This window comes from Meles meles, unplaced genomic scaffold (assembly GCF_922984935.1).
Source record: "Meles meles unplaced genomic scaffold, mMelMel3.1 paternal haplotype, whole genome shotgun sequence".
NCBI classification, from domain to species: Eukaryota; Metazoa; Chordata; class Mammalia; order Carnivora; family Mustelidae; genus Meles; species Meles meles.
The window spans coordinates 1123803-1135989 of NW_025721610.1; the positions used below are offsets into that span (position 1 = coordinate 1123803).

General features: G+C 44.6%; 1 long non-coding RNA gene across 1 annotated transcript; it reads left to right on the forward strand.

Moving 5' to 3' along the window:
- The first annotated feature begins 6135 nt into the window (after positions 1-6135).
- Positions 6136-11735, forward strand: LOC123936591. Its single transcript, XR_006817372.1, has 2 exons — positions 6136-6285; positions 11670-11735. It is a non-coding gene; the product is annotated as an uncharacterized LOC123936591 (long non-coding RNA).
- The last annotated feature ends 452 nt before the right edge of the window (positions 11736-12187 follow it).

The following is a 12187-nucleotide window of genomic DNA, read 5'->3' on the forward strand; positions in this document are numbered from 1 at the left end:
TAATACATTGTTATTGACTGAAGACTGTAATTACCAGATTTTTACCTAATGTCCTTTTTCTATCTCTAGATCTTATCCCAAGTACAATATTAGATTCAGTCATTATATCTTCCTTAAGCTCCTCTACAGTATGACAGCTGTTCAGACCTTTCCTATTTTTGATGACCATGACAATTTTGAGGCATTTAGTAGAATGACCTTCATTTGGGTTTGTCTGATGTTTCCTTACAGTTAGAGTAGTGTTATGTGTGGGTTTATTAAGTATTTTCAGTCCATACACATTAGGGATAGGTTTGCAGTTTTCCTGTCCTGTCTATGTTTGGTCTTGGAACCAGGATAATGGTGGACTCATATATTGAGCTGGGGGGTGTTCCCTCTTCCTTCCAGAAGGGCATGAGGGAATGCCAGTATTTCCTCCTAAAATGCTTTGTTGAATTCACTAGAAAAGTGATCTAAGATTTGAGGGGTTTCTTTTCTGGAATGGTTTTAAAATATGATTTTAATTCCTTAACAAGAATAAAACACTCCTTCTTGAGTTAGTGTTGCTAATTAGTTTATTTCAAGGAATGTGCACACTTCATCTCAGTTGTAAACGTAATCACCACAAAGTTAATCATAATATTTTTATGAATTTAGTATATATATGAACTGTCATTTTAGTTATTTCTTTCATTTATTCTTTTATTTTGGATATCAGTAATTTCTGAATTCTTTTTTCTTCCTAGATCAGTCTATGGATGAATCAGTTTCATTTATTATTTTTAATTAATTAATTTATTTTTTCAGCAAAACAGTATTCATTGTTTTTGCACAACACACAGTGCTCCATGCAATACGTGCCCTCCCTACTACCCACACCTGGTTCCCCCAACCTCCCACCCCCGCCCCTTCAAAACCCGTTCAAATAATCTTTGACAAAGCAGGAAAATATACAATAGAAAAAAGACAGTCTCTTCAATAAATGGTGCTGGGAAAACTGGACAGCGTTATGTAGAAGAATGAAACTCGACCATTATCTTACACTGTACACAAAGATAAACTCGAAATGGATAAAAGACCCCAACATGAGACAGGAATCTGTCAGAATCCTAGAGGAGAACATAGGCAGTAACCTCTTCGATATCAGCCACAGCAACTTCTTTCAAGATATGTCTCCAAAGGCCATGGAAACAAAAGTGAAAATGAACTTTTGGGACTTCATCAAGATCAAAAGCTTCTGCACAGCAAAGGAAACAGTCAACAAAACAAAAAGGCAACCCACGGAATGGGAGAAGATATTTGCAAATGACAGGACAGACAAAAGGTTGATTTCTATAAAGAACATCTCAAACTCAACACACATAAAACAGGTAATCATATCAAGAAATGGGCAGAAGATATGAAAAGACACTTCTCCAACAAAGACATACAAATGGCTATCAGGCACATGAAAAAAGGTTCATCATCACTAGCCATCAGGGAGATTCAAATTAAAACCACATTGAGACACCACCTGTCACCAGTTAGAATGGCCAAAATTAGCAAGACAGGAAACAACGTGTGTTGGAGAGGATGTGGAGAAAGGGGAACCCTCTTACACTGTTGGTGGGAATGCAAGCTAATGCAGCCACTTTGGAGAACAGTGTGGAGATTCCTCAAGAAATTACAAATAGAGCTTCCCTATGACCCTGCAATTGCACTGCTGGGTATTTACCCCTAAGATACAGATGTAGTGAAAAGAAGGGCCATCTGTACCCCAATGTTTATTGCAGCAATGGCCACGGTCACCAAACTGTGGAAAGAACCAAGATTCCCTTCAACGGATGAATGGATAAGGAAGATGTGGTCCATATACACAATGGAGTATTATGCCTCCATCAGAAAGGATGAATACCCAACTTTTGTAGCAACATGGACGGGACTGGAAGAAATTATACTGAGTGAAATAAGTCAAGCAGAGAGAGTCAAGTATCATATGGTCTCACTTATTTGTGGAGCATAACAAAGAACATGGAGGACATGGGGAGATGGAGAGGAGAGGGAGTTGAGGGAAACTGGAAGGGGAGATGAACCATGAGAGACTATGGACTCTGAAAAACAACCAGAGGGTTTTGAAGGGGCGGGGGTGTGGGAGGTTGAGGAACCAGGTGGTGGGTAATAGGGAGGGCACATACTGCATGGAGCACTGAGGGTAATGCCAAAACAATGATCACTGTTATGCTGTAAATAAACAAATTAAAAAATAAAAAATAAATAAAAAAAAGACTGTTTAGGCTATCAGGATCCCTTCCATTTCCAAATGAATTATAGGATTTGGCTGTCAGTTTCTGCAACAAACAAACAAACAAACACAGCTAGGATTCTGAAAGGTGCTGTGTTGAATCTGTAGATCAATTTGGATAGTATTATCATATTCCTAATATTAAATCTCTGAGCCATGAATATGGAATATCTTTCTATTTATTTAGGTCCTAAGATTCTTTCATCAACATTTTATACTTTTTAGTATACAAGACTTCTTGTACTTCATTTTTAAAATTTATTCCTGAGTATTTACTCTTTTTGATACTATTCCAGATAAGAATTTTTCTTAACTTAGAGTTCAAATTATTCATTGCTAGTGTACAGAAATACCATTAGTTCTTTAGAGATTTTAAATCCTATAAACTTTATGAATTTATACCTAGATTCTAAGTAATATTTTTTTTTTAATTTAATTATTTGACAGACAGAGATCACAAAGAATTTGAGAGAGCAGAGGAAGCAGGCGCCAAGCTGAACTGAGAGCCTAATGCAGGGCCTGATCCCATCACCCTGGGACCATGACCCAAGCTGAAGGCAGAGGCTTTAACCCACTGAGTCACCCAGGCACCCCTAAGTAATTCATTTTTAATGATTCTATTTATTTGGAAGGAGAGAGAAAGAGCAAAGACAAGCAGGAGAAAACCAGGCAAGGGAAAGCAGGCTTCCCGCCCAGCAAGAAGCCTGATGCAGGACTTAATCCCAGGACCTGGGGGATCACAACCAGAGCTTAAGGCAGATGCCCAACTGACAGAGACACCCAGGTGTCCTGAGTCTATGTGATTTTATCTCTAACCCTCACAACAATGATATATAAAGGATGTTATTATTATGTTTTACAGATGTTGCTAAGAATAGGAAAGAAGAATTATGAGACTAATAGAAATTAAGAATAAATTTTGACAAAAAATAATACATTGTAAAGACTATAAACAAATCGACATGTGAAATGAACTCTAATATCAAATGCTTTCTAATATGCCACGTGCCCTCCAGTGACCCTGGCTCTCCTTAACCTTAGTAATTTATTCTTAACACCACCTTATGAACAAATAATCATTTTGCCTATCTGTGCACCTCAAGTATGCCTTATCTTTCTGTTTCACTCTGTAAATCTGCAAAATGATAACCATTTGTATTTTCTAAAATGACTTCATCCTTAGTAACATATCCTATTGTGATTCATTACTCAAGAGTAAAAACTACCTGCTATGTCATAAGAAAGACATTTGTTTCAAAATAATTTAAGCCTCTTTGAAAGGCTAAAATTACATTATGCTTGAAAATGAGGGAAAAAAAGATGAAAGAAATCATTTAAAATGTTCACAGAATCTTTAATGTTATTGATTTCATTTGCTCCAGATTAAACCAGGAAGTTTGTAGGACTGTGGGGGTACGGCATGCCAGAAACACCAAAAATTATGAATTTCTTGATAGGAATTACATAAAACTTCTGTTTTCTCGGTTTTTATTTCAGGCAACTGGCTGTCTCGGACTTCAAAGTCCAGATAGTGATGTAGACTCAATATAATGAAACCAGATTCCAAGTAATATTTTATTTCACTGGACGTTAAAGTAAACTCTTTTATCTGGAATCCATGTGAGAAAGATAGCCTGCCACTGCTCAGAATAACAAACAAATACCCTGGCTATACCCACCTCTATGCTGTATACTGCCTAAAGTCCCTTGGAAAAGGAAATGGGCTGCATTACAATTTCAAAAATAGCCAGAGATTGAAAATCAATGCACCACAGAGCACGTTGTTTTGACCCTTTGTCTAAAGGGCAAATGCAGACCAATCAGATTCTAGAACTGAGTGCCATATACAGGGATTTGTTTCCTGCACAAAACCTCAAAGAAAACAGTGCATTCGAATGGTAATGAAGAGAGGGCCTGAGTGCATACAGTGGTATATTAAACTTGGAGGAGCTAATGTGCATTTTCCTGTGAATCAGCCTCCCCATAGGACTCATTAGGAATGCACATTAAAGATACAGACAAGTGTGCCATTTTTAAATCAAGTGTCTTATTTCTTACAGCACTATTAGTATTGTACGCATTCTGGTAAGTTGCATTTTTGACTGCAATTTAATTGTGCAGCCGGGAAATCTGATTCCATTTCCAAGCTGTAAAAATATCCTCCTGTGAGGGTAGAATGGGGAGAAGTGTGGGGGGAGGCATAAAGAGAGTGAATTAGAATAGGAAGTGATCGATTACTTCCTTTTCTCTTAAAAACTAAATATGCTGGTCTTTTGAGCTCAATTCTTACTTAGAATCCATACGAATTCCCACAAAATAGCAGTCTACAAATGGTGCTGAGGAAATGACAGCTGCGACAACACCAGCAATGCTTAGGAAAAGTTGAGAGGCACTTCTGCAAGAGGGTGATTGAACCCATGGGGAGCTTCAGATGGAAAGATGTTACATACGGGGCGATCTGCATGGAGAAGAGCAGAAAAATACTCATATGATTATGATTAGACATGTAGCAGGAAAGCAAAACACAATTTAGCTTATGAAGAAACTGAAATTCAAGTGGGTCAGCCTTGAAGTTCTAAAATTCCTTGCAGGGGCACCTGGGTGACTCTGTGGGTTAAACCTCTGCCTTTGGCTCAGATCATGATCTCAGGGTCCTGGAATTAAGCCCCACATCAGGCTCTCTGCTCAGTGGGGAGCCTGCTTCTCCCTCTCTCTCTGCCTGCCTCTCTGCCTACTTGTGATCTCTGACTGTCAAATAAATAAAATAAAAATCTTTAAAAAATTCCTTGAAGAACAATATCCACTTTTTTTTTTTTTTTCAGTTCTTATTATACCATGCTTGTAAGAGGCAAACACTTAAAATCTGGTTGCATTTAATTCCAAAGTGTGTTAAAGGGATAAAAAAAAAAAAAAACACAGCATAAAAGACTTCTTTATCTTACAAAGATATGTCTAAACACTGAAGTCATTCCTCCAGGATTCTAGGGCAATGGCATGCTGGTCACATAGCACTACTCCAACTTCATTGTCAATATCCTCTTTCTAGAGAAGGTGATAGACTCAGATAAGCATGTTATTGGTTAATCATGAGGGTCCAAGGACACAAGTCCTGCTGGGATTTCTTTTCTTTTCTTTTTTTTTTTTTAAGATTTATTTATTTGACAGATAGAGATTACAAGTAGGCAGAGAGGCAGGCAGAGAGAGAGAGAGGAGGAAGCAGGCTCCCACCCTGCTGGGATTTCTGAGGAAGGAATTTAAGGCATGATTTCCTTCTCCAAGGGATTTGAAACAAAAGACAAGGTTTGTCTCCCTTCAGTCTGAGGAGAACACTTCATGAGTGGTCTCAGATGACTGGATCTTGGGATAAGAGGCAGCACATGTCTATTTCTTGTGATCATTAGAACGGCTACTCAACTGTGTAAAACTTTGTGAGCTCTGCTGGAAGCAGTGCTGAGGGTCAGGGCTTTCATCTGGGATATGGTAGTGAAAGACCCCCTTCCTCCTTGCTGAGGGCTTTTTCCAGAGTGCTGAAACAAGGCCGCCACGCCAGAACAAACAGCTATGTCTTTGTCTTGAACCCAACGCCTGACTATGCTTAATTTAAATAGACCAATCAGGTTCCTGTAACTAAGCATCTGCTTCTGTAAGTCCGCTTCCCGCTCCCCCGCTCTACCCCCCCCCCTTCCCGCCTTCGTCTTCACGCGCGCGGGTCCTCCAAAGCCAATCCGCTAACACCAAGTATGCCTTTTTCAAATGTTCAAACTGTCAGCCAATCAGCTCCGCCCCACCCAAAACTTGTTTGTACCTGTCTATAAAAACCCTGCACCACCCCAGCCTGGTGTGCTCAGCTAGCAGGAGCTGCTGACCACCCGCAGGCGCCCGCGTTACAATAAAGATCCTCTTGCTGTTTGCATCCTGTGGCAGTGTTGAATTCTTGGGTACGGGGATCCGCGGGTCTTTCATTTGGAGGTCCCACCGAGATCATCGGACTCCTGCCCAAGGATCCAACCGACTCCCACCGGGAGGTAAGCTGGCCAGCATTTAAGCCTTAATAACTGTGTTCTCATTTTCTGTCTCGTGCTCGTGTTCTCGTCTCCCGTTTGTTCTGCCTATACGCCTGTATAGGACTGTACTACTACGCATAGTAGATCTGTATTCTGGGCAGCTTGAGAAGGAGTTGACGAACTCGGACTTCTCCCGTGCCACCCTGGGGGACGCCCCAGGGATTAGAGGGGCCCGTTTTTTCGGGCCCCCACACGTATCCAAGGGATACGTCCATCAGTGGGCCACAGAGGAAACTCATATTTCCTCACGGCCGTCTGAATCTGTACTTTCGGTTTTGCACCAAAATCGCGCAGCGTTTCTTTTTGCCGGCTCGTTAAGTGTCTTGTGTGCGTTAAGTGTCTTGTGTGTTTTGTGTGTCTTTCTCATTGCCCTTTGGATTTCCCTTGATTCCAAAATGGGACAGACACTTATGAGTCTCACTTTAGGACATTGGAGAGACGTCCAAATCCGAGCCAATAACCTGTCGGTGGAAGTCAGAAGAAGGAAATGGCAGACACTTTGTACTTCAGAATGGCCTACCTTTAACGTTGGGTGGCCCAAAGATGGAACCTTTAACATCCATGTTATTTTACAGGTCAAAGAACGAGTCTTCAACCAGGGACCCCAAGACCATCCGGACCAAGTACCCTATGTTGTAGTGTGGGAAAGCCTGGTTGATGAGCCTCCTCCTTGGGTCTCTCCCTTCGTTCACCCAAAGCCCAAAACCCTTCCATACACCACTTCTCCCCCAGGACCCTCCGCTCCCCCCGTCCCTCACCCCATCCCAGATCCCACCGACCCTCCCAAACCTCCTTCTTCCTCTAACCTATATCCTATAGTCAGCGATCCCTCTTCTCCACGGCGTCCTAAACCACAGAAGATCCTTCCTCTGGAGGACTCCCCCTTAATAGACCTTCTATCTGAAGAACCTCCCCCTTATCCTCCTCCCCCTCCTGCGCAGGCACTAAATTCCACAAGGGAGCCAGAGCACCCACTTGAAGAACGCGACCCCTTGCCATCCCCAATGGTGGGAAGACTTAGGGGTCGCAGGGAGCCAACACAAGAAGGAACTTCCAAACTCTTTCCCCTGCACCAAGGAGGAGGGCCAGGCAATCAGCTCCAATATTGGCCCTTTTCAGCCTCCGACCTATATAATTGGAAGTCCCATAACCCTTCCTTTTCACAGGACCCCGTAGCCCTAACTGCCTTAATTGAATCCATTCTAATCACACACCAACCCACCTGGGATGATTGTCAACAACTCTTGCAGGCTCTCCTCACCACTGAGGAGAGACAAAAGGTTTTCCTGGAGGCCAGAAAAAAACGTTTTAGGGGAAGACGGAAGGCCCACACAACTCCCTAATGTGATAGATGCCGCCTTCCCTTTGACCCGTCCCGTCTGGGATTTCAACACGGCGGAAGGTAGGACCCACCTAAATCTTTACCGCCAGTTACTCATAGCAGGTCTCCATAATGCGGGGAGTTGCCCCATCAATTTGGCTCAGGTAAGACAGATAACTCAGGGGCCAGAGGAATCTCCAACCGCTTTCCTGGAAAGGCTTAAGGAGGCTTATCGCAGGTATACGCCTTTTGACCCAGATAGCAATGAGCAGAGAGGAAACGTTTCAATGACATTTATTTGGCAGTCAGCACCAGATATAAGGAATAAACTACAGCGTTTAGAGAACCTACAAGATTTCTCTTTACAAGATTTATTAAAGGAGGCAGAAAAGATTTTTAATAAAAGAGAGACTCAGGAAGAAAAGGAGGAACGACTTAGGAAGTTGCAGGAAGAAAAGGAGGAACGACTTAGGAAGTTGCAGGAAGAGAAAGAGGAGAAACTAAAGAAGGAAGCTGAAGAAAGGGAAGAGAAACGAGAACGTAAACGAAGTAAGGAACTTAGCAAAATCTTGGCCGCCGTAGTGCAAGGCAGCCAAGGACCAGAGGCAGGAAAGTCAGACAGGGAGGGAGACATAAGGAGGCCCCAAGTAGACCGAAACCAATGTGCCTACTGTAAAGAAAGGGGACATTGGGCCAAAGAATGCCCAAAGAAATTCAGACACCCTAAGGAAAATGCTAAGCAAGTCACAAGACTTATGGCTTTAGACGAAGACTAGGGCCGTCAGGGTCAGGAGCCCCCCCCAAACCCCGGGTATCCCTAACCGTTGGGGGGGCAACCAGTCACCTTCTTAGTAGATACAGGGGCTCAACACTCCGTTTTAACCAAGAGCCCTGGACCATTAAGTGACCGGGTGGCATGGGTTCAAGGAGCAAGAGGAGGAAAACAATATAAATGGACTACGGAGAGAAAAGTACATCTGGCTTCAGGTAAAGTTTCTCACTCATTCCTTCATGTGCCTGACTGCCCCTACCCACTCCTGGGGAGAGATTTATTAACCAAGCTCAAGGCTCAAATCCATTTTGAGCCACAGGGGCCACTGTGACCGGCCCCAACGGGACTCCTTTACACATCCTTACCCTACAGTTAGAAGAAAAATATAGACTACATGAGGAGCCCTCCCAACCTCAGAGAAACATAGAGTCCTGGCTTGCGTCTTACCCGGATGCCTGGGTGGAAACAGGAGGAATGGGACTAGCTATCCAGTAGCCCCCCATTCACATACAATTAAAGGCAACGGCCGTTCCTGTCAATGTTAAGCAATATCCTATGTCCAATGAGGCCTACCAGGGCATCAAACCGCACATAAGGCGGTTACTAGACCAGGGCATTTTGGCCCCATGCCGGTCCTCCTGGAACACTCCTCTGTTACCTGTCAAGAAACCTGGCACCAATGATTACCGGCCGGTCCAAGACCTGAGGGAGGTCAATAAGAGGGTAGAAGACATCCAGCCTACGGTGCCCAACCCTTACAACTTACTTAGTTCCCTGCCTCCAACCCACTTCTGGTATACGGTCCTAGATCTCAAAGATGCTTTCTTCTGTTTGAGACTAAGTCCTCAGAGTCAGCCCCTCTTCGCCTTTGAATGGAAGGATCCAGACTTGGGAATATCAGGTCAGTTAACCTGGACATGGCTACCACAAGGGTTTAAGAATAGCCCAACGCTGTTCGACGAAGCCCTTCACCAGGACCTGGCCGACTTACGGGTAAGACATCCCTCTCTGATCCTGCTCCAATATGTCGATGACATTCTATTAGCGGCTACCAATGAAGAGGACTGCCGAACAGGTACTGGGAACCTCCTATTAACCCTAGGCCAACTGGGATATAGGGCATCCGCAAAGAAGGCCCAGATCTGCCAGACTAAAGTCACTTACCTGGGTTATGAGCTATATAATGGCCAACGATGGCTAACAGCCGCGAGAAAAGAGACTATCTCTGGCATTCCCGCACCTCAAAACCACAGGCAATTGCAGGAATTCTTAGGGACCGCAGGCTTCTGTAGACTATGGATTCCGGGGTTTGAGGAGATAGCGGCTCCTCTGTACCCCTTAACAAAACAAGATACTCCTTTTGTTTGGACTGAGCAACAACAGCAGGCATTTGACCATATCAAACAAGCACTCCTTACATCTCCGGCGTTAGGCCTGCCAGACATAACAAAACCCTTCGACCTCTTTGTTGATGAAAAACAAGGATTTGCTAAGGGGGTCCTAACTCAAAGGCTCGGGCCTTGGAGACGCCCTATTGCCTACCTGTCCAAAAAGTTAGACCCCATGGTGGCAGGCTGGCCACCATGTCTAAAAATGATAGCAGCAATCGCGGTCCTCATCAAGGACGCAACCAAACTAACTTTGGGACAGCCCCTAACCATCCTGGCTCCACATACAGTGGAGTCTTTAATCCGCCAACCACCAGACCGCTGGCTGTCTAATGCCCGCCTGACTCATTATCAGTCCCTCCTCCTGGACTCAGACAGGATCCAGTTCGGACCTATAGTGACTCTTAACCCCGCAACCTTATTGCCCACTCCTAGGGAGGCACCATTGCATGACTGTCACCAGATCCTTGCTGAAACACATGGGACACGGCCCGACCTAACTGACCAGCCCATGAAGGATGCAGACCTGACCTGGTATACTGATGGCAGTAGCTACCTGCAGGATGGAAAACGACGAGCAGGAGCGGCCATCACGACCGACTCTCAAATTGTATGGGCAAGCGCGCTACCAGAAGGCACCTCGGCGCAGTGGGCAGAATTGATCGCCTTAACCCAGGCCCTCCAACTGGCAGAAGGTAAGAATCTTAATGTCTATACAGACAGCAGATATGCTTTTGCCACTGCCCATATTCACGGAGAAATTTATCGGCGGAGGGGACTACTAACCTCTGACGGTAAGGAGATTAAAAATAAGACCGAAATATTGGCCCTATTAAGAGCCTTATTTCTCCCCAAGAAGCTGAGCATAATGCACTGCCCTGGCCATCAAAAAGGGGATATCCCCGAGGCGAGAGGAAACCGCCTAGCTGATGCGACAGCCAAACAGGCAGCTTTGGGGCCCCAACTATTAACTGTTACTATACTCACTGAGATAGGAGAGCCAGATGAGACCCCCATTTGGAATTATGAGGAGGCCGACTTGGATTTCATACAGAAGATAGGGGCCAATTACAACTCAGCCCTAAACCGATGGGAATACCGAGGAAAGGCCATAGTACCTATAAAGATGGCGCAGGAACTAATAAATCACCTCCATCAGCTGACTCATCTGAGCGCGAACAAGATGAGATCTCTTATGGATAGGGCCAATTTAAAAAACTACTTCCCCAAACAAAACTTCCTTCTTCGTCAAGCGGCCGCTAATTGTAAAGCCTGCGCCCAAGTCAATCCTGGGAAGACTATTATTGGACCAGGTGTCCAGGTACGTGGTCATCGACCTGGCACACATTGGGAAATTGACTTTACCGAAATTAAACCTGGCATGTATGGATATAAATACCTCTTAGTTTTTCTAGACACCTTTTCAGGATGGGCAGAAGCCTTTCCTACCAAAAAGGAAACCGCCAATATAGTCGCCAAGAAGCTACTGGAAGAAATTTTTCCAAGGTATGGAATGCCCGAGGTACTAGGGTCCGACAACGGGTCCGCCTTTGTCTCCCAGGTAAGTCAGTCGGTGGCCAAGCTGCTGGGGATTGATTGGAGACTACATTGTGCTTACAGACCCCAGAGTTCAGGACAGGTAGAAAGAATGAATAGGACCATTAAGGAGACTCTAACTAAATTACTGCTTGAAACTGGCTCTAAAGATTGGGTATTGCTCCTACCTCTAGCATTCTATTGGGCCAGAAATACTCCAGGCCCCCATGGATTAACCCCCTTCGAAATTCTCTATGGTGCTCCGCCCCCCGCTGTCACGTTCTTTGCGCCAGATATCTCTGCTCATTCCCCCTCCCCCTCCATACAGGCCCATCTGCAAGCCTTGCAGCTGGTGCAACAAGAGGTCTGGAAACCCCTGGCAGCCGCCTACGAGGAAAATCTTAACGCCTCATTGCGGCCTCATCCCTACAAAATCGGAGACATCGTTTGGGTCCGCAGACATCGAGCCACAAACCTTGAACCCCGTTGGAAAGGACCCCACACGGTACTCCTGACAATGCCCACGGCGCTAAAAGTTGACGGGATTGCAGCCTGGATCCACGCCTCCCATGTGAAAACGGCACACCCGGAAGAACAAACAGGACACCCTCAGAACTCGGAATGGACCGTCCAACGCTCCCCAAACCCACTAAAGATAAGACTCATTCGCCGTTGATCTTACTCTTTTGCTTATTCTCTTTCCTTTCCCCTATAAATGGCACCAGCCCACATCTCCCCAAGCAATTAACCTGGCAGGTTCTCTCTCAAACGGGGGAAGTTATCTGGTCCAGTACGGCCCAACACGCCCCTAATACATGGTGGCCTACCCTGTATCCGGATCTCTGT